This window comes from Lepidochelys kempii, chromosome 7, assembly GCF_965140265.1.
Source record: "Lepidochelys kempii isolate rLepKem1 chromosome 7, rLepKem1.hap2, whole genome shotgun sequence".
NCBI classification, from domain to species: domain Eukaryota; kingdom Metazoa; phylum Chordata; order Testudines; family Cheloniidae; genus Lepidochelys; species Lepidochelys kempii.
In genome coordinates, this window is record NC_133262.1 from 6,493,705 (window position 1) to 6,514,936 (window position 21,232).

Consider the following 21,232-nt stretch of genomic DNA (forward strand, 5'->3'; position numbering starts at 1 on the left):
GTCTGCACTGCTGTCAGGGCCTCATTCTCAAGTAGCTTGAACAGTTCTACTCAGTTAAGGGCCACCGGATATAGCTGTTAATTACACGGCTGTAAATTTGATGTAAGCCCACTGGCGTAAAGAAAATTACTCCAAATTCACACCAGTGCTCATGAGCCAGATTTGGTCCAAAACATCTCCATCAAACCTAAGAGATAGAAAAGCGTGCATTACGTGTTGCAATCGCTCTCTGAGAGCAGGACAACTACTCTTTCATTCAGATCTGGCTAATAAGAAATTCTCTAGAAGTTCTCCTAGAAAGGACCAGTACCCAGATGTACCCTGTATCTCATTACATCCTCTGAGTCTCTGCAAACCCACACATGGGAATGACAACAGATATTTCTAGATTTATAAATTCCAGGTGCAGTTGTCTAGCTTCCCGCTCCTGCCTTATCCTTTTATGAGCGGAGAGACTGAAGTTAAGGTAACCTCATGGTTATCCCCATTCTCACAGAACATAGATGATTGCAGTGCAGTGTCATAGAACTCTGAGGTTATGAGTATTAGACTAAGTGCCTAGAAGCAGGGATGGTGTCCATTTTCTACTGCAAAATGTTATGCATATGGTGCTATGGAAATAATTAGCAATAAGCCCATGTAGCTACTATCTCATGGATGCCTATGAGCACACTAGAAAGCCAACACTTCTGGCGGACAGTGCTCTGGGATATCAAATAGCTGATAAAAAGCTGATGACAGCAAACTTTTTATTTTACTATTGCAATAATACTAGTGCGGGAGAGAAAAAACACTTTTTCTTTGACTGCTCTTTAAGAAACACTATGCCAGATTTGAGTAATATTTTTGTTGGGTTTTCCAATTTTCCTGAGCATATGGAATTCCTCTTTGTTATTTATATATTTTGGACATACAATGAACAGGCTAGTGATAGTAATTCAATAGGTAGTTATAAGACGTTGGCCAATAATTTCATTTCCAGAGTTGTAGGAAACCAGCACAGATGTAGAAAATAGCACTTTTTAGTATTTATGAAGTGTCGGTTTTCTATAAAACATGAGAATCTGGTTATCATCACAGCTATTCATTAAAATTCAAACAGTTACAGGCTGTATAACAATCCTTAAAACTAACATTTTGGAAACCTAACACTTAAGGGGCAAGTCTTGCATCTCTCGCTCACCCAAGACTGCTGTTGAAGTCACTGGGAGTTTTAGGATGTGAAATGTGATTTTGCCCTCAAGAACGTGGACTAAGAACAGCCAAATGTCTCCTCAGGATTCACTGGAAATACATGTGTCCATGTCCATTAACAGGGTACAACAGCAATGGCTATTGTTGTGCAACTGATTGCAATGTATTACAAGGGAAATCTGTACGCCTTAGGAAGGATGTTAGAAGAGGCTTCAACAATGATTAAAAAGTAAACTCTTCTACAACTACTGACAATTCATCCATGAGAAACCTAAAACTTATTTTCCTCATGATTTTAGCTGTGTAAATATTTTAGTGTCTAGGCTGAAGTACAATAGAATGGAACTTTTAATGCAGTGGGGGGATTTTTTGTTTTGTGTGTTAAATTATTGCCACAAATATTGATTCCAAGCTCTTACTGGGATTCTAAAGTCATTGGGACTATGCACATGCCTAATTGCATTGCTGGAACAGGGCCTTGTAGCTAACATCCACTGTCACATTAAATAGGATTAACAAAAAAAAGGGGGAAGGTATAAACACTTGTGTTACAGGGTATAAGACAGCCACTCACTGGTGGGGATTGAGAAGGAACTTCCCCAGTGAATTGGTAATTCCATAATTATCCATGTTCCTTGCATGTTCCTTTGAAGCACACCCTTCAGGGCCGCTCTTGCATATGTCCAAACTGCAATGGCTGACGATGTTGGAGTGGGGGGGTAAGGAATCCCTGGGCCTCCAGCCAGAAGGCAACATGAGGTAGTAGTGATGAAAGGCATTCTTTAGGCAAGGGCTGGGGAGAGCTCACAGCAAACTAGAGCACATGGTAAACCAGACCCTATCATTGCCCTGGCACTTTTTTGGAAGAAGGTGAATGATTCTTGTGATGACGCTGGGGACCTCTGCAGGCCGAGCGAGCTCGAGGAAACAGGTGAACCACTGGATCCTTCTCCCGAACCAGCTCCAAGCCTTTGGAGGCTTCCTGTTGATTACAATTAGGAGGTCTTTTGGCAATGTTGCGCCTCATTTCCTGCACGTTTCTGCATTGAACCAGAAGCAAACTAGCACAAAGGACTATTTGCCAAGGCAGGGACTCGTTTTCTACCTGCTCCTGCATATATCTTGGCTGAGCTATCACATGTGTCTGTGCGTGCTCGGGGCAATGCCAGGCACCTGGATATTTGTTATGTGCTCCTGTATGTATACTAATCTGCTTGGTCCTCCTTCGTATACTCCGACAATGGTTGGAGCTTTTTCATCTCAATGTCACACTAGGATTTAATGCTCAAAGCTGATTTCCTATGTGCTTGATCTGTATTTTGGCTATTCTGGGAGGCTTCCTACCATTCCTCTATGTATATTTTGGCAATGTCATTGGCTGGTTTACTGCCTGTCCCTATATTATGTCAATTAGTAATGTGGAGTATGGAATGTGCATGTTTTTTATTTCATCCCTCTTGCACATCTGGATGCAGGACAAAAAGTATTTAAAGGGGTGGGAAGGAGATCATTATTTTGGCTTCCTAAGGTCAACTGGGGAATCCAAAGTCCCGGGTCAGTGGGAGGGAAGGGTTGTTTTGTCATTGGACTAGGTAATATAATGATTGACGTTTTGAGACAACACTTTATATGGCTGCCTAGATCCACATCTACTTTAAATACTAATCAATATTCACAACAATTTGTAGCAGTGAAAAATTTAGCAATTATTCCCCCACGATTGCAAAATTTCACAACACTTGCTTTCATTTCATGAAGTTCTGACCTATTTTGCAATTTTTCAGTGAGATTTTGCCGATTGCCTCATGCCCATGGGCTCCAGAAACAATTTTATGCAGGCTTTTTACACTAGGCAAGAACAGAAGCAGGCTCTCTTTTGAGAGATGTGGCAACTTACAACAAGCTTACTACAAACATACCCATTCCAGTTCAGCTATTAGAGACTAGCAGAGAATTTGAAAGAGAGACTTTCTGCTAACGAGATCCTGCTTTTGTTGTCATGGAAAGTGCAAACATAAGGCAAAAACTAACAAGTGTTTAAAAACTTTAATTTTTACCACATTGAAGTTACTTTTTGGTCAGTTTTATCAGCACTGCAATTACAGGAAGATTTTCAAAGGTGCCCAACTCCTATGAGAACTAGTCATCTGGCTGAATTCGTCCCTTTGAGTCTGCAGAGCACCATTCCCCTAAATAGGAGTAAAAAGAAAAGGAGCACTTGTGGCACCTTAGAGACTAACAAATTTATCTGAGCATAAGCTTTCGTGAGCTACAACTCACTTCATCGGATGCATCGGATGTAGCTCACGAAAGCTTATGCTCAAATAAATGTGTTAGTCTCTAAGGTGCCACAAGTACTCCTGTTCTTTTTGCGAATACAGACTGACACGTCTGCTACTCTGAAACCTAAATAGGAGTAAGTACCTGTGACTTGGCACAAATACAGTTATTACAGAAAACTAGGGTTTCTTTGCCTTATCTCTCTGGCTTTGTTCCACGGAGACACTTCTGTGCTGTTGCAGGCTCTGTGCAATTCCCCCGAGACGTCCACGCACCATAAGCAACTTTTGCTTCAACCCACCTGATTCTTATTTTCCCGTTCCATAAATCTCCGAAATTACTTTATGATATCTGGGACTTATAACAGATGGGCCACGTGCCAGATGGAATACAATGGAAGGAAATGAAAGATAAAATGATTGGGCAGGAGTTGAACAGGAGATTAAATTACTCCCGAGTGGTTTGGATGTGAAAGAGGATCTTCATTTTGGGGGGGAAAAAAGTAAGATTCTCAAGATTGATTTTGGGTGGGGAAGAACTATAGATAAGATATTTACCATCTATTTCTGCTCTGATCTGCTACACGCCAATGTATTTTAAGCACTTTCTCTGTTCTATTCTCGTACCTCACTTACAATGTTTTTGCTGTTCTTTCTCTGGTTGGCCAATGTTGGTAACACTAATAAAAATAGTTAGCAGCAGGATGGGCAAAGCAGGTCTTGATAAAAGCAAAAGGAAGCATGGTCTTTTGAAAAAAAAGAGTGACACTGGCAGTCAGGAACTTCTGAGTTTCAAACCCACTTTGGGCATTTACCCAGGGCATGGCTTTGGGCAAACCCAGTTGGGCTGGATTCTTCACCCAGTGGAGAGTCCTACCACCAGCATGCCCTTATGCTGAATGAGAGTGGAAAGAGAAGGTATTGGCTAATACAAGAGTGATCTCTGCCAGTTGCAGGCTTCCGTGCACGGGGGAATTATCGGCTAGACATTTCTGGCCAACCTAAGTCCTCTTTGAGCCACAAGGGCTTTGCAAAGTGAATTTCGCAGATGGAAGAATTTGGCTCATTACCTCTCTGAACCTGAGCTTCTCCATCTGCAATGACTAAATAGCTTGCTTAGCACATTGAACACGTAAATGCTGATTAGTATGATTGTGATGAAATAGAATCAAGTCAAGGTGAGCCCAAATTTTGTGTCCTGTTTTTTTTCACTGCATCTGAACTTCCTGGTTTAGGATGGAAATGAAGCAGGGAAGGTATGGGGTTTTTCTAGCGTAGAAGAAACAGGAAAGATGCTACAAATTTCCAGGGAAAGCTCCGTTTTCTGTGGCCTGTCCCGTCACCACCCTAAGCTAAGTGCTGCATTCAAAATGTTGCTTTTGTAGCTGAGGACATTAAATGTGGGGCCAAATTCTGACTAGGCCTGCAAGTAGGCATGTTCCAAAACCACCCCCTAAAACTCTGCCCCTTCAGGCTTCGCTGGAAAAAAGCAGTTCAAAAAAGTCACAGGGAAAACATGTCACCGGCCTTCAATGAGAGGAGCCAAAGAGGATGGCTAACGGAGACGTGGTCAGCATACATGTTGCTCCTTGTACCGAAGGATGGGCCTCTCCAGCTATATGATTCCTGCTTTTGGCACAAGTGGAATGAATGATGGAGTTGTGTTTAAGTTAGGATAAGCATGCACACTGATTAGGCAGCTGGTGGTCTATGACCATGGCTCATGCTAATTCATACTGTGTTATTGTTTTCTGATGCTCCTCCTGTCTGTCTGTTGTATTCACTTGTTGTCTCTTGCCTTTTGCTCGCACTTGCAGTGTGAGTTCTTCAGGGCAGAGACTCTTTTTTCTAACGTTTGGACAGTGCCTCGCACAATGGGGTCCTGATCCCTACATGCTATGGTAAGACAAAGAATAAACAACAACAGACAGCTTGCTTTTGCAACATGTGCCCGCACCCAATGGGATGGTAAGCCACTTTTCCCACAGTGACCAGAATTTCCTCCCTATTTGCCAGAAAGCTGAATTAACTTATTCAGCTCTTCTTTCTTTTAAATCACATAGATACAAGCACTAGAGAAAACTGGCTACTCAGTTTGGACATTAATCTAATGTATGGCTTCTATGTTTCAAAAATAGGCTGTCTATGGGCAATTAAATACTTAAGACATTTTCTGGAAAATGGTGCAGTGACCTATTTCTGCTGGTTTAGAATAGAATATAGAATGTCATAGAATATCAGGGTTGGAAGGGACCTCAGGAGGTCATCTAGTCCAACCCCCTGCTCAAAGCAGGGCCAATCCCGCAATTTTTGCCCCAGATCCTTAAATGGCCCTCTCAAGGATTGAACTCACAGCCCTGGGTTTAGCAGGCCAATGCTCAAACCACTGAGCTATCCCTCCCCCGAATTCAAACTGCTCCGCTCCACCAGCCGCTCTGCTCTGCCAGCTGTCCCATGAGCTGCTCTGCTCTGCCAGCTGTCCCACAAACTGCTCCCCAATATATCTTCAGGCTCCCCCACTACTTAACACAACACTCAGTGATTTCAGCTCTTAGTAAATTTAGCTCTTTTGTGATTTCAGCCCGTAGTAGGGGAACCTCAGTGCTAGTGCACCATTGGCCCAAAGTGAATTCAGCTGCCTGTAACTAGACTCCTCATGGTATCAAAATTAGCTCTGCTATTCCACAGTGGAAAGAGGTGGAAGTGCAATTAGCATGTAAGGGCCTCACCAGGGGCCCCATACCACCAGGGTTCCACACTCCCGGCAGCACACATATATCCTTTGCAAATATGTTTTTAATTAACAAACTACGAATCCAGAACTTTAAGCTTGAACTTCAGTGAGTGTAGAATACATCATGTCGCATAATAGTCCAATAAACTCCTCTGGTTGATAAATATACAGTCTGATCTCAAGAATTCCATTCTCTCTGGCTCAGGAAAAGAATCCGATCTTGATTCCCTGAAGCCAAAAACAGGATGCAGTACTTCCCGAGCTCCTAAATTCGTGTTTCCTTAGTCCCTTTACTGGTCTCACAACTTCAGTCTGTGTCTAGAAATGTCCATTTCTACTGTCCTTCAGCCCCAAATCCTGGATGCTTTAGAACCTTTCAATGCAAATAAAGAACTGAGCTAGCGACTCCTGATGCTGGTGTAACCCTTCTGCCAGGTGGAGTTGGCTGCAACAAGGGTTGGGTTCAATATTTAGGGGTTCCTCTTAACAATACAAAACAGAACTGACTCAAGCCCTCCACCCAGTAATCTAGGAAAATTAAACACCACCCTGGGCATCTCTAAGAGGCAATACTTTTTCATAGATTCATAGATATTAAGGTCAGAAGGGACCATTATGATCATCTAGTCTGATCTCCTGCACAATGCAGGCCACAGAATCTCACCCACCCACTCCTGCGATAAACCTAAATCTCACCTATCTCTGAGCTATTGAAGTCTTCAAATCATGGTTTAAAGACTGAAGACTTCAAGGAGCAGAGAATCCTCCAGCAAGTGACCCATGCTCCAAGCTACAGAGAAAGGCGAAAAACCTCCAGGGCCTCTGCCAATCTGCCCTGGATGAAAATTCCTTCCTGACCCCAAATATGGCGATCAGCTAAACCCTGAGCATATGGGCAAGATTCACCAGCCAGATACTCAGGAAAGAATTCTCTGTAGTAACTCAGATCCCACCACATCTAACATCCCATCACAGGCCATTGGGCCTATTTACCAAGAATATTTAAAGATCAATTAATTGCCAGAATCATGTTATCCCATCATACCATCTCCTCCATAAACTTATCAAATTTAATCTTAAAGCCAGATAGGTCTTTTTCCCCCACTGCTTCCCTTGGAAGGCTATTCCAAAACTTCACTCCTCTGATGGTTAGAAACCTTTGTCTAATTTCAAGTCTAAACTTCCCGATGACCAGTTTATAGCCATTTGTTCTTGTGTCCACACTGGTACTGAGTTTAAATAATTCCTCTCCCTCTCCGGTATTTATCCCTCTGATATATTTATAGAGAGCAATCAGATCTCCCCTCAACCTTCTTTTGGTTAGGCTAAACAAGCCAAGCTCCTTGAGTCTCCTTTCATAAGTCAGGTTTTCCATTCCTCGGATCATCCTCGTAGCCCTTCTCTGTACCTGTTCCAGTTTGAATTCATCCTTCTTGCCCTCTCACAAGCTCAGAGTCTGTATATAGCAAAGAAAACTTTTAATAACAACGGAAAAAGAACCCAGCATTTATTTGTGAAAACACCACACCCACGATTGGCAAGCATATGACCACAAGCAAATACCCACCCCAGAGTACGTTGGGCAGTATCCTTTGCCTCAGTTTCTCACCTTGCAGCATGAAAGTCCGACAAACAAACGTTCCTTTAACCGCCCACTCACAGTTGCTATCCTTGGTCAGCGAAGACCCAGAGTTCAGAGGAGCATTCATGTGAGTAGGTGTGTTTATGCAAATACGGTCTGTTCCTGAAATCTTTTCCCCTCAGCTTATTACTAGGTGTCAGGGTAGAGCTCATTCCGACTCTGCTTGCATTGCTGTCACCTAAACTAGTGGGATCCTTCTTCTTAGCAATTGCCTAAACTAGAAAGGTTTTGCCACTTTATAGTTCAAGCAGCAGCGTGGATACAGTTGTATTGGTGTTTCTACTGGTTTGGAACCAAAAGAAGTCATGCTGGTATCCAACATATTTATACTGGCATAACTGCATCTACACATGCTGGCTTTTATCAGGATAACGACGCCACACCTCTAACCAACATAGTTATACCAGTAAAACTTACGCATAGAGCAGCCTTGCAGCTGGTTAACTCACGCTTGTGAGAGAGCATGCGTATGTCTCAATGGGCACTGCAGCACAGCATCCTACCCCGGGGACGTGTGACTAATTTAAACATCCTAGCAAACTTCTTTGTCGCACAACCCTGATTGCCAGTTGAACAGCCCGCCCCAGTTCTCGGGCATGTCCAAAGCAATTAAGCAGCTAGACCAAGCTGCCAATAGACCAGGGAATTTAATAAGAATTGGACCTGCTGTTGTGCATGTGAATGGGAGACCCAAATTCCAGCTGTGGGATTTTTGCTCACTTCTACTGTGAATGGGGGGGAAAAAAAAAAAATCTTGAGAAGACATTTCTCTGTGATCCCCAAATGGTATTAGTCCATGTCACATTTTGCTGTTGTCATCCGAATCTAGTAAGGAATATTAAAGATCCCCAAATTGTCCGAGTTATCGTTAAATAAACACCACGTATCTAGGAAGTTCAAGGCCCTACAACTCGGCCCAGATTTTCAAAGGAAGTCAACACCCAGGACCTACTGAGTGCAGAGCACTTCTGACATGCCAGCCTATTTTGGGGGCTACCTGGGAGCTGAGTTCTTTTGAAAAATCTAGCACCAGTTATGGGTGTTGAACTCTGGGAAAATCGGACCCTAAGCTCTTTCAAAAGTCTGGCCCCTCATTTCTGTCTGATTGGAAGAGATGATGAGCACCAGTGGTCCCCTTTGACTTCACTCGCAGCCATGAATGTTCAGCATTGTTGAAAATGGGGCCCTGAATAGAAACCACAGGAATTCTCCTGTTGTTGCTTAAATTTCTAGCTTAGATACATTAGGTGATTGATACAAATGTAGGCTCACTATATTGCAGGAGGTCAGGAAGACTTCCCTGCAATAGGAAGGTGAGTCTGAAACAAACAGATTACTGCCTACAACAAATCATGACCCAACTGTTCATTGCTCTACTGATTTCTGGCCTATCCTCCCCATGGTAGGCCTTAATGCCATTTACTTGTTCTCAGCTTGAGCTGTGGGTTGGAAACTGGCAAAGGAATTGTTGGTTCAGCCAGGAGTGCGTATCTAGGTAGGGTCAGTGAGGGAATCAGCTACAAACAGCAGTGGGAGGTTGGCTGGCAGAAGCACGGAGGTAGGTAAGAAGAACAGAAGCAGCTGGGATGGGGCAGGTTGGGCTTTTTTCAGGAGTTTAGGATGTTTTGGGTGATGGGATCCGTCCAAAAAGATCAGTTTGCACCACCGTAGCTGCAAAAAAATCTCATCTTCCTTTTACCTAAAATGTAGGCTCAGAGTAACTCATTTCCAAATAATCCAGTAGAACAGTTATTTTGCTTCCCATCCAGCTTTCATGCTCTGCTGGCGGTTTTATTTGGAGATTGCAGAGTTATTCTGCATTGTGAGGTTTTGGGGGGTTATTTTTCCTCTTTTATTAATTCTGGTAACCAAAGTTGAACTACAACAAAAAACAGTTCAGTGAAGTTCTCCCTAGCGCCAGTGGGGGTCAGGGTGACCTTCATCTGACATAGAAACTAACATTCATTTTCGTTACAACCCGCTATAAAAAAAATACTGAAATAGAGCCATGACTATTAATCTTATCGGAATGATCTCTGAGTGATAGAGCCTATTAAAAAAGTTAAGGTTATTGTTCCTTAGCTCAGAGGCAGAATTCCAAGACTATGTATATTACTTTCTCTTCAAAGTCAAAAGCTTTACCAACAAAATATTTGTATCTATGCTGAGAGACAAGAATCCAGGATAAAGATGAGGTTTCTTTGCTGAGTATTGGGCGTATAGATGTTGTATAAAAGGTGACTATGCCATGCTGAGAAATTGAGTGCCGGCCCTGCCACTTCTATAAGCTTCTTATCATAATTACTTTTCACATAACCACCTTTATCAATCTTCTGGAGAGAATTGTGGTTTATATTGCCTCAGCAATGTCTGTTTTATGTGCCACAATGACAGACATATTGACAGCTTGGTGCCTTCATCTACATTTTCAAACTTTCTACAAAGTAGTTGGTAATAACCAATAGCCAGGGGTTTTGCGTTTTTGTGCCTTTGTAAAGTTATCCTACAAGTCTAGCTTCCATTCACAGCAAAAGGATAAATCTGTTTTACAAAACTGTCAGTAATAAATTCTCAAGGGACTTTTGACCTAATGTTATGCAAATTGCTGATACCCTGGAGAAGAAATGGGGAAAATATGCTCAAAACTATTCCAGACAGGGAGGAATGTTACATGTAAAAGATAAATTAAAATATTGTTTAAGAGAATATTAGTAATGAATTTTCACCAGAGTATTAATTCATAATAAGTAAACAGAGCATATATGGTACATAGTTAATTTGTCTGTTGATACTGGCAAGGGTGTATTCTTATCTGTTCAAGAGTTGTTCTCCTGCAGGTATTGCAGACACAGCTTTGGTTCAAGCAATTGTCTACTATAAATGAGATTTGATTTGTTAATGGCTGAAACTACAGGAATGGAAAAATGGCTAAAGAATGAAAAATCATGTTGCATTTCTATGCAACAGCTCTCAAATGAACTCACACAGAAACATGATAAAAGACAAAAACACGACATCACCCATGGGTGAACACATTTCACAAAACGGTCACTCCATATCCGAGCTCTCAGTCCTCATCCTTAAAGGAAACCAGCACAACACCTTCAAAAGATGAGCTTTGGAGCTTAAATTCATAACTTTGTATGACACTAAAAATCATGGATTCAATAAAGACGCTTGATTTCTGGCTCATGACAAGAATCTGTAACCTACTAACCCTCTTTTGTCCTAGGACTGCAGAAGTTAACTGCCCACTTCACCCTGAATGGTCTCCTGCAATATGTTAACTCCTAATGCTTAACGATGTGTTCCACCTTGTATTTAGCTGTGACACTCCGAGTGCGTTCCTAAACCTGAAGGAGAGTTCTGTGTAAATTCAAAAACTTGTCTCTTTCACCAATAGAAGTTGGTCCAATTAAAGACACTGCTTCGCCCACCTTCTCTCTAGAACATCCTAGGACCAACATGGCTACAAAACCACTGCAACCAACAAAGCAAGAAAGTCAGTCAATACAGATTAGAATTATATCCCCTGGTTGTTTTTTTCCCCCATTCTCCCTCACCCTCTTACTGCTGTTACAAATGCTGATTGATCCGACCCCTTCCATCTCTCTAGGTTTCCTCAGCTGCACACGATTCTTTTCGCATTTACTGGCACAAACCAGGCAGAACTCCACTGAAATCGGTTGTAAAGCTGATGCGAGTGAGATCAGGATCAGCCCCTTGTTGTTTGTGGCAAGCTGCAAGACACCTGTATTCTGGAACCAGATGATCTGCCAAGGAGCAGCAAGTTCCAACCATATGAAGCATCTCCACACTAGAAAGCCTGGAAATCCACATCACTCACATTTCCTCACAACCTGAACCATGCCATGGATTTATAAGTTACTTTTAGGTGATTTTTTTCCCCCTCAAAGGAATGCATCCTGACTAACACCTGATTCAGATGCAGCATTGATTTAATCTTGATTAATTATTTTTTGTCCAGGCATTCAAAGCCCACTCATCAGGGGCACTGATTTAAGGTGTACGGTGTGAAATGGCTGGGTTCTATTAGGAAGATTTACAATTACAAGGCTGAAGCACCGCGTACTAGGATTTCACTCGTAACTCTCAGTGTTCGAAGTGTGAATGAGAAGGCAGATTCTGTTCTGAAAATAGTTAAATACATACCATGGTGTTGGCCTCAACGCTGATCCCGTTTACTAAGTCTTCCCTTCTTAGCAGCCTTGAGAAAATAATAAGGCTTTGAACATTAGAGCCACTTTAAACATTTCTAAAGTCAGGTTTGAGAAACTTTGCACCAATATCAAATTTTGACCACCCTGCCTTTTAAGAGATTAAAAGTTTCAGGATTGGTAAAAAAAATTTAAAATTTTTACCCAAAACAACCCCACAGCTGGCACTGCTTATTACACCTATGTCAAGAGAAGAAGCGGAGATTAACTGGGTCTCAGCGTGTCAATTTGGTCCCTGCTGTACTCTCAGGGGAGTAGTGCCTCTTCCCCAGTGCACCTGGATCCTTTGATTGCTTGATCCCCGATCCCCTTGATGGCTTTACTTCCATTTTCTTCTCTCCTTCAAAAAACACAACACAACAGCATCTCTGCTTTTTCTCTCCGTTGCTGGAAGAGTTTACACATCCCAATGAAAATGGCTCTGGTTATTAAACAACTGTAAGGATTGTGTTTACCAGTAAAAGCCAGTGGAATGGCTGGTGAAAGCCCAAGCCCGCAGGTCAAAGACATTTCTGGAGCTCACTCAATCTAAGCCAGCGCCAAACAGATGCCAAACAATGGAGAATATAGTCCTTTATGATGCAACTTATTTTATCCTGCAACTAACCTATTTTCACTTATTCAGTAAGAAAGTTAGATCAACTGCCTTAAGTCCATTGCCCACCTAAAATGCAACCAGAAGTAACAGGTATTTTCATTTATAATGTCATTCAAAAGCTTAGCATGTGCAAACTTGCTCAAGGAATGTAGCCATTCATGGTTTGCGGTAGCAGTGTCCAAATGTAGCCCACAAGAGAAGCATACTGTCAGTTTTTCAGGACCCTGAGGTTGGCACCTAATTTGCACAATAGCCCAGCAGTTGAAGTACCTACAACCCCAAACTCATTCCTGAAACTGATGGAGTTACATTAGATACTGGTGCCCCATTTTGATGCATGTGGCTAATCAAAGTTCAGGGCTCTGGTGATATTGGAAGTGGAAACTGATGGCGTCTGGTATTTTCTTTGATGCAATCTTATTTATAAGGAAGGTACAAAGTTCTGTTTTTTCTGATCACAGGAGGAACCAAGAAGAAAAGAAGGAGTTTCTTTGCTTATAGCCCAAAGCCTCATTAGAGTTTTTGGGATCTGGTGATGGCTCTCTAGCTTTTCGCAGGGGAACACTGCTCACTGGCTACTGCTTTGCTTTCTTGATTTTTTGCCTCTGCCTTTCTCTCCATTCGGTCTGTTCTCAGTTTGTGTGTGTTCTGCCTGCACACACACACACGCACACCCCTTGGTCCACTCAGTCCAAACTCCTGGGGGATTTCACAACCCTCTTTTGTCTCAGGTGGAGGTCTGCTGATTAACTCATCCTGACAGTTATGGGAAGGGGTTTTGAAACACGGATAGGCCAAGCTAGAAGCAGTCCCAAGAGCCTTTTTCAGTTCTGAATCACATCTTGCTGAAATGGTTTCCCTTCTTTTACTATTTGCAGCTTATCAGAAATATTCAGCAAATGAAGAGGGATCAGCTCCTGTTTCAGATCCACAAGAGCATTAGCACCTAATATTCCCCCCAAACCGTAGGTCTCCAAACTGGTTTCAGTCATTCCGCAAATTTACCTTGCTGGAAAGGTACCAAAGCATGCAGCTGTTATAGTGCCTTGGGGGCAGTTCATTGCAAACCACTTGTCTACAATCATTTGTTTCACCTGGGCCATCTCCTTCAAGGGAATTTCCCCAGACTGAATTTATAAGGCACTGACCACTCAGTTGTTGACCATAATTAAGGCTATCAGACATGGAGGTCACAGATTCTGTGATTTTATGTGACCTCCATGACTTCAGCCGTGGGTGGTGAGGCTCTAGCTTCTGTAATTTATTGTTTATTGCCCACGTCTTGTCCATGAATTTACTAAAAATACCCATGACAAAATTTTAGCCTTAATCATAATGAAATCCAGACTAATTGTTAGCTCATCCACAGTTTCAGCCACCCAAACTTCTTCCTTGAATTTCAGAGGTCCAGTCTTCAAACCCAATTTCTGAACAGGTGCCCTTGCCCCAAGTCTTTGTCTCCATTCAAAATCCATTAAGTGGTTCCATTTGGGATCCCCAATTCCGTTGCCTTTTTAGCATGTCTGATTTAAAAACTGTTATGTTTGAACCTGGGTCAATCACCACTGTACATTTGACAGGTCCCATTATGGATTCAATAGCCAAATGCCCATTTATTGTTGTTCAACTGCCTTGATCTAAACAAAAGCTGTGGGGCAGATCCTTGCAACATCACAAAACATTGCCCCTTAAGCTTCGTGCTCCCCAGTTTCCTAAACTATAGTCTGTCTTGGTCTTCCTTAAATTTATAACAATCCTTCTTGTGGCCAATTTTGTCACAGTACCTGCATTTATCTGAACTGTTTCCTTTAATGTTTGCGATACTGCCAATTCCCCTTGTTTTACAAACCAAAATGTGTCAGGTTTTCTAATTTTACAATAAGGTCATGTACCAGATTAGAACCCTCTCTTTCATAGTAGACACAGAGCTGTACTTATAGGACTCATGACGATCAGCTTCCATCCTCCCCACTAGTGGCTGCTGCTTCTTCAGGGACACTGCTGCAGGGAAAGATTAAAGTTCCATAGCAAATTCCACAGGCTTGGAATGTCTTTCACTGAGCTTGATCTGAAGGTCCAAGTCCAGATGAAAATCTGTAAATGGATCCATTGCCAGTGTATCATGGAAGGCCTCAGTGGTGTCGGGGTATGCTAGCAACACAAGTTTCCATGGGTCCTCCTCCAAACCAGGTGGGGTTTCTTCTTTCCCTCTTCTTCTAGCTCTTAGATGTGCCTTGGCTACCTCAGATTGATGGCTAGCTCCAAACTGCATGCCAAGGTCTTGTACCAGGTCTGGACAACTCAGTCTCTTTTCTGGTGGTAGGTTCTGCAGCACCATCAGAGCCTGGCCACTCAAGCAGACGGCTAGGAACCGCTCCCCACTCTTTCTGTCCATCTTCCCAGCCATTCATCTATAATGTTGAGTGGAGATTATGGAGCCACATAAGCTTCCCAGGGAGTTTGTTCCTCAAAGATAATTGCTTTTGCATTATTTGAACTGGGACAGCCCAACCTCTCACCCTCGGTGGGTTACAAATGGAACAGAAAACTGTTGTAAATGTCTGGTGTTACCCAAGTCCTCTGGATGGCCCGGTTCCTCATCCAGGCAGTTGCCTTCCACTGTGATCTGTGACCCGTTAATTTCTTTGCTATAGCTCATCTCTATTACCAATTCCAAGATGGATAAAACTTGGTGGGTCTCCTCCGTTTTGTGGAAAAACTTCTGGTCTGTGGCAGTCAGATTGGCGGTCACCTCATCCATCCCTTTTACCATTGCAGCCTGGGTGTGTTGCAGCGGGGCTTCCCAATCTGTCTGGGCACATTATAGTTGTTGTACCAAAAGGGATCTCATCTCAGCCTGCAAGTCATCTTTGAGCCCTTTCTGGGAAAACCTCCAGCTCTTGTGTGAACACTTTCCTTCACTCCTGTTCTGAAATCTCCAGCTCCTGTTTTAGGTTTTGCTTTAATTTCTTTTGACCATCTTGGATTTCTGCAAGCATTTCCTCTATTTGGTCCATCTTGTCTCAACAGGAATACCAGCTCACAGTCTGTCTCCTTGGAAACTGGATCCCACCCAGTGTTGGCCTTTTTGTCCCAAGAAGTTCGGAGTCCTGGGGCTGTTCCCATTCAAAGTAGCAATTGATGGTGTCTGATATTTTCTTTCATGCAGACTTGTTTATTTACAAGGAAGTTACAAACTCCTGCTTCTCTGAATGCAGGAGGAAGCAAAAAGAGAGAAGCAGTTTCTTAGCTTATAGCTCCATGCCTCATTAGCCAACACCAGACCCAAAAGCTCTCTCTCTCTCTCAGTTTTTCCTGGATCACTGTGCTCACCAGCTACTGCTTGGTTTTCTTGCTTTTTGCCTCACCCTCTCCTTCTGTTCTGTCTGGTCTCAGTTTCTGTGTGTTCTGCCTACATATCTATACACACACACACACCCCTCTCAGCAAAAGCTTTCTGTTCACTCAGGCCAAACTTCTTGGCAGGTTCACAACCCCGGTACAGATGTGGGGACCTGCATGAAAAACCTCCTAAGCTTATCTTTACCAGCTTAGGTCAAAACTTCCCCAAGGTACAAAATATTACACCCGTTGTCCTTGGACTGGCCGCTACCACCACCAAACTAATACTGGTTACTGGGGAAGAGCTGTTTGGACGCGTCCTTCCCCCCAAAATACTTCCCAAAACCTTGCACCCCACTTCCTGGACAAGGTTTGGTAAAAAGCCTCACCAATTTGCCTAGGTGACTACAGACCCAGAGCCTTGGATCTTAAGAACAATGAACAATCCTCCCAACACTTGCACCCCCCCTTTCCTGGGAAATGTTGGATAAAAAGCCTCACCAATTTGCATAGGTGACCACAGACCCAAACCCTTGGATCTGAGAACAATGAAAAAGCATTCAGTTTTTTACAAGAAGACTTTTAATAAAAAATAGAAGTAAATAGAAATAAAGAAATCCCCCCTGTAAAATCAGGATGGTAGATATCTTACAGGGTAATTAGATTCAAAAACATAGAGAACCCCTCTAGGCAAAACCTTAAGTTACAAAAAAGATACACAGACAGAAATAGTTATTCTATTCAGCACAATTCTTTTCTCAGCCATTTAAAGAAATCATAATCTAACACATACCTAGTTAGATTACTTACTAAAAGTTCTAAGACTCCATTCCTGTTCTGTCCCTGGCAAGAGCAGCATACAGACAGACACAGACCCTTTGTTTCTCTCCCTCCTCCCAGCTTTTGAAAGTATCTTGTCTCCTCATTGGTCATTTTGGTCAGGTGCCAGCGAGGTTACCTTTAGCTTCTTAACCCTTTACAGGTGAGAGGAGCTTTCCCCTGGCCAGGAGGGATTTCAAAGGGGTTTACCCTTCCCTTTATATATATGACACCATTCAAAGTAGCAATTGATGGTGTCTGATATTTTCTTTCATGCAGACTTGTTTATTTACAAGGAAGTTACAAACTCCTGCTTCTCTGAATGCAGGAGGAAGCAAAAAGAGAGAAGCAGTTTCTTAGCTTATAGCTCCATGCCTCATTAGCCAACACCAGACCCAAAAGCTCTCTCTCTCTCTCTCGGTTTTTCCTGGATCACTGTGCTCACCAGCTACTGCTTGGTTTTCTTGCTTTTTGCCTCACCCTCTCCTTCTGTTCTGTCTGGTCTCAGTTTCTGTGTGTTCTGCCTACATATCTATACACACACACACACCCCTCTCAGCAAAAGCTTTCTGCTCACTCAGGCCAAACTTCTTGGCAGGTTCACAACCCCCTTTTATCTCCACTGGGGGGGTCCTCTGATTAACTCATTAACAGTTATGATAATTGAAGGATGCCTTCCCTCCCAATCTCAGTGCAGTTTTAACTCAACCCATAACAAGGTTTCACCCAGCTCAGAACAATAGCAGTGTTTCAACTTTATCTTTCATATGGAACCCTTCATCTTTAATATGGAGACATAGATACTGATGGATTACAAGTACTGACTTGCTTTGTTTCATCTTGATCCATTCAGCCCTTGCTTAGTATCTTTTTCTGTGATTCCATCAGATCTCTCAAGCTAAACAGCGGTGGAATCACCGGGTGCTTTCACAGGAGACGAGTTAGTAATGTCCAGGATGTGACGGAAGTGTCACTGTACAGTTCCATGGCACCTTTTGTAATAGACGGGCTCTTAACTCCAGTGTTCTGAACAAACTCAAGTTCTGGAAATTACCTGCTGCCTAAGTAAATTCTCCCTGCAATTTCAATTGAATCCATTATTCTTTGTTTCCTTTTCTAGATTGCCATGCAGTATTGCTTTGTGCTATTGAACAGTTGCGTTGTTTCACCTGAGCAACGATGGCATTTCACTGATGTATGAAATGGATTTTAGTGTATAATTTGTATATCAGTTAGTGGAGCACTTTTGCATTATTCTTAATTAAGTACAAGATCATGACCCTTCTAAATGAATTGATTCATAACTGCTTTTGTACTAATGTGCAAACACCAAAAAGTATTTGTGACCCAGCCAAAGCCAGAAGATACTTGAGCATGGCCTAGTAAACTTCTTCTAGCATGATCTTGTCCCAGCAAGCTTGTCCTAGCAAGACTTAAGATCAACTGATAGACTCACCTAAAGACGTCCCAATATAGTCAATGAACAGGCAAAACGTCAATCTTTATCTGAGATGACCCACTAAACACTTGTTAGATCCAGCCAGTGCTAGCTGTCACCCAATTTCTCTTCTGCGTTTGGGTTTGTCTTTTTTTTAAATGGCTCATTCATGGCTTTGCCACAAACCCCAGGACAGCAGGCAGCATGTTTTTGCACTATTGTGACAATCTGCCTCCTAGTTCCCACCCTGCTCTGGGAGAGGAACATGCCCTGCACCAGTCCCATACCTGGCCATGACATCTGTCCCACTGTGCAGTGCACAACCCTGCCTTTGGGGACTAAGGTGGAGGGTGGAACCAAGACTCCACCCACTCATCTGCCCAGGGTGGGAAATAGATGCCTGGTTAGGGATTACCTTCCTCCCGCCCTCCTCCATACTGCTCCCTCCAAAGCCAACTCAGGAGATCAAGTAAGCACCTCCCACCATCTTTTATCTCCTAGGTGGGTGTGCGAGATAGGCCCTGGATTTGCAGTGATTTGGAATAGGCTGCACACACGCAAAATCAATAGAAAAGATTATATAAAAAATTATGCATGCTGTGGGCATCTTGTGTAGTTTGTCATCCAAAACAGAGAAGTGCTGGCTTAGCAGCCACATGTGCATCTCATTCTGAAGACAAGAAAAACAAAACTCTCCACTCTTATTAAAGAAGCCACAAAGGGAGTATTAGCTACAAATTAGCCGTGTGTATTGTAGGCTGAGAACAGAGAGTGTTGTCATAAAACAGTAACATTTCTCAGATTAGGAGACTGACCAAATAAAGAAGCTAAAGAGCTGAGAACTGGTCACAGGTCACTCCGAACCAAAGCATCAACAATTTTTTTTTTTAACATAAACCACAGTATTTGAAGGAGAGTCCTGGCAGACATTAACTTCAAAGTCCTCTCTTGCAGGTTTGGGGGGGTGGGAGGGGAACGAATACTGAATTACAATTTCCAATGCATTGGACCATGAAATGCTATCGCAATTTATTTATGTCACTGATCATTTTACAATACAAAACCATACAGCAGAATCCAGAAGGAGACCCATGCAACCGCCCAGAATGACTAAAGAGGAGACCTTGGACTGCAGCTATAGAAAGACAGCCTTTCATTTTGCAGTTTTATCCATTATGGTTTTTATACAGACATTTTCTGTCATGCATCTTTCTACAGGGGGCGCATTCATGTGAAAGCAATTTAATTTTCAGGCATAACAGCCCGTAAGCTTGATCATAAAATGTGTGCACGTTCCGTGTAGTCAAATTCTCTTTTGTCAGAGGCAGTTTTAACTGGGAATCTGGCATTCGTAGGACTTATCTTTGTTTACAGTGAGATAAATGCTAAAAGAAATGTCAGCCCTGCAGGGCAAAACTGTTGGCTTGCAGCACCCCCTGCTGGATCCCACGACAGTGCAATAGGAAGGTGTGATTGTTCACATGCACTTGTGCATGTTTTGTCATAGATTTTAAGGCCAGAAAGGACCATTACGTCATCTAGGCTGACCTCACGCCATGGAACTTCATCCAAGTTACTCCTGTACTGAGACCAATAATTTGTGCTTGGCTCAACCATATCTTCCAGAAGAATTCATGAGACAGAGAATCCCCCCTTCCCACTGTAGTTTGTTCCAAAGGTTAATCACTTTCACTGGTAACAATGTGGGCCTAATTTCTAATATGTATGTGTCTGGCTTTAACTGCCAGACATTGGTGGTGGTTATGCCTTTCTCCACCAGATTAAAAAGCCCATTAATACCCAGAAATCACTCCCCATAAAGGCACTTACTCATCAAATTCAAATGACCATTTGATAAAGCTCATCTGTTTAGTTTAAGTATCTCACTGTAAGGCCTATTGTCCAGCCCTCCCATCATTTTGGTGGATCTTTTCTGCACTCTCTCCAGTTTTTCAATGCCCTTTTAAAAATGCGGACATCAGAACTACACACAATACTCCTGTATTGGTCTCACTAATGACCTATTCAGAGGTGACATCACTTCCCTACTTCTCCTCCCTACCGCCGGATTTGTACATCAGAGGATTGCATTGGTCCCTTTTTGTCACAGCATTGCAGTGTGAAGACCCCTGTCAATGGCAATGGGAAATAATTCCATGCAGGTGCTGCACAAGCATATTTCCTCAGCAGAACCAAAATCCCTAATGCAGGGAGTGTTACTGCTCTAAACTAAATGTCAGATTAACGTGTCATCGTTTAAAACGTTATATATGGGAATATAGTGTCTGATATTTCCCGTTTTTTCACAAAGAAATTCATAACAAAGCTGAGAGAATAATGCCATAGTATTTTCTATTACAGGGTAATCACCTGTGCCTTTAAGCAAAAACAACGAGGAGTCCTTGTGGCGCCTTTCGAAAGCTTATGCCCAAATAAATGTGTTAGTCTCTAAGGCGCCACAAGGACTCCTCACTGTTTTTGTTGGTACAGACTAACACTGCTACCCCTCCGAAACCTGTGCCTTTAAGATGTCAGATGAAGGGCAAGAGTCCCTGATGGCAAAGATGTGAATTCTCCCTCCACACATAAAGGAGCTTACATTCTGGTCACAGCAGTTGTTCGCATGGTGCCCATCAATGTGTTGTCTCGGAGGAGACTGGTTCTGCCTTCAAATGAAGCCTCTTTGAGCTCTCCCTCTGGCTCTACCTAACTTTCGAGACAAGGGGAAAGCAGCATCTACATTAGGGGACTTCTGTCAACCACCCCAGTTCAGTTTCTGCCTGCTAGTGCATCAACCTCTCATCTTTGAAAGACCTCAGAGAGACAACTGAGACGAAGACTAGCTCTGCGCCTCAGAACTAGATCCATCCAAAAACCCTTTCCTTTGATCAAGCCCAAGGCAGAAGACCAACATCAGATGAGTAGAAAGTCCAACATTTTTGCAGGCT

The 21,232-nt window shown here is 42.7% G+C and overlaps 1 long non-coding RNA gene across 1 annotated transcript in view; it reads left to right on the plus strand.

The window, feature by feature from the left end:
• The window catches only part of LOC140914060 (uncharacterized), a 31,966-nt gene that overhangs the window by 3,415 nt on the left and 7,319 nt on the right, over positions 1-21,232 (plus strand). The gene's annotated exons all lie outside the window — the stretch shown is intronic.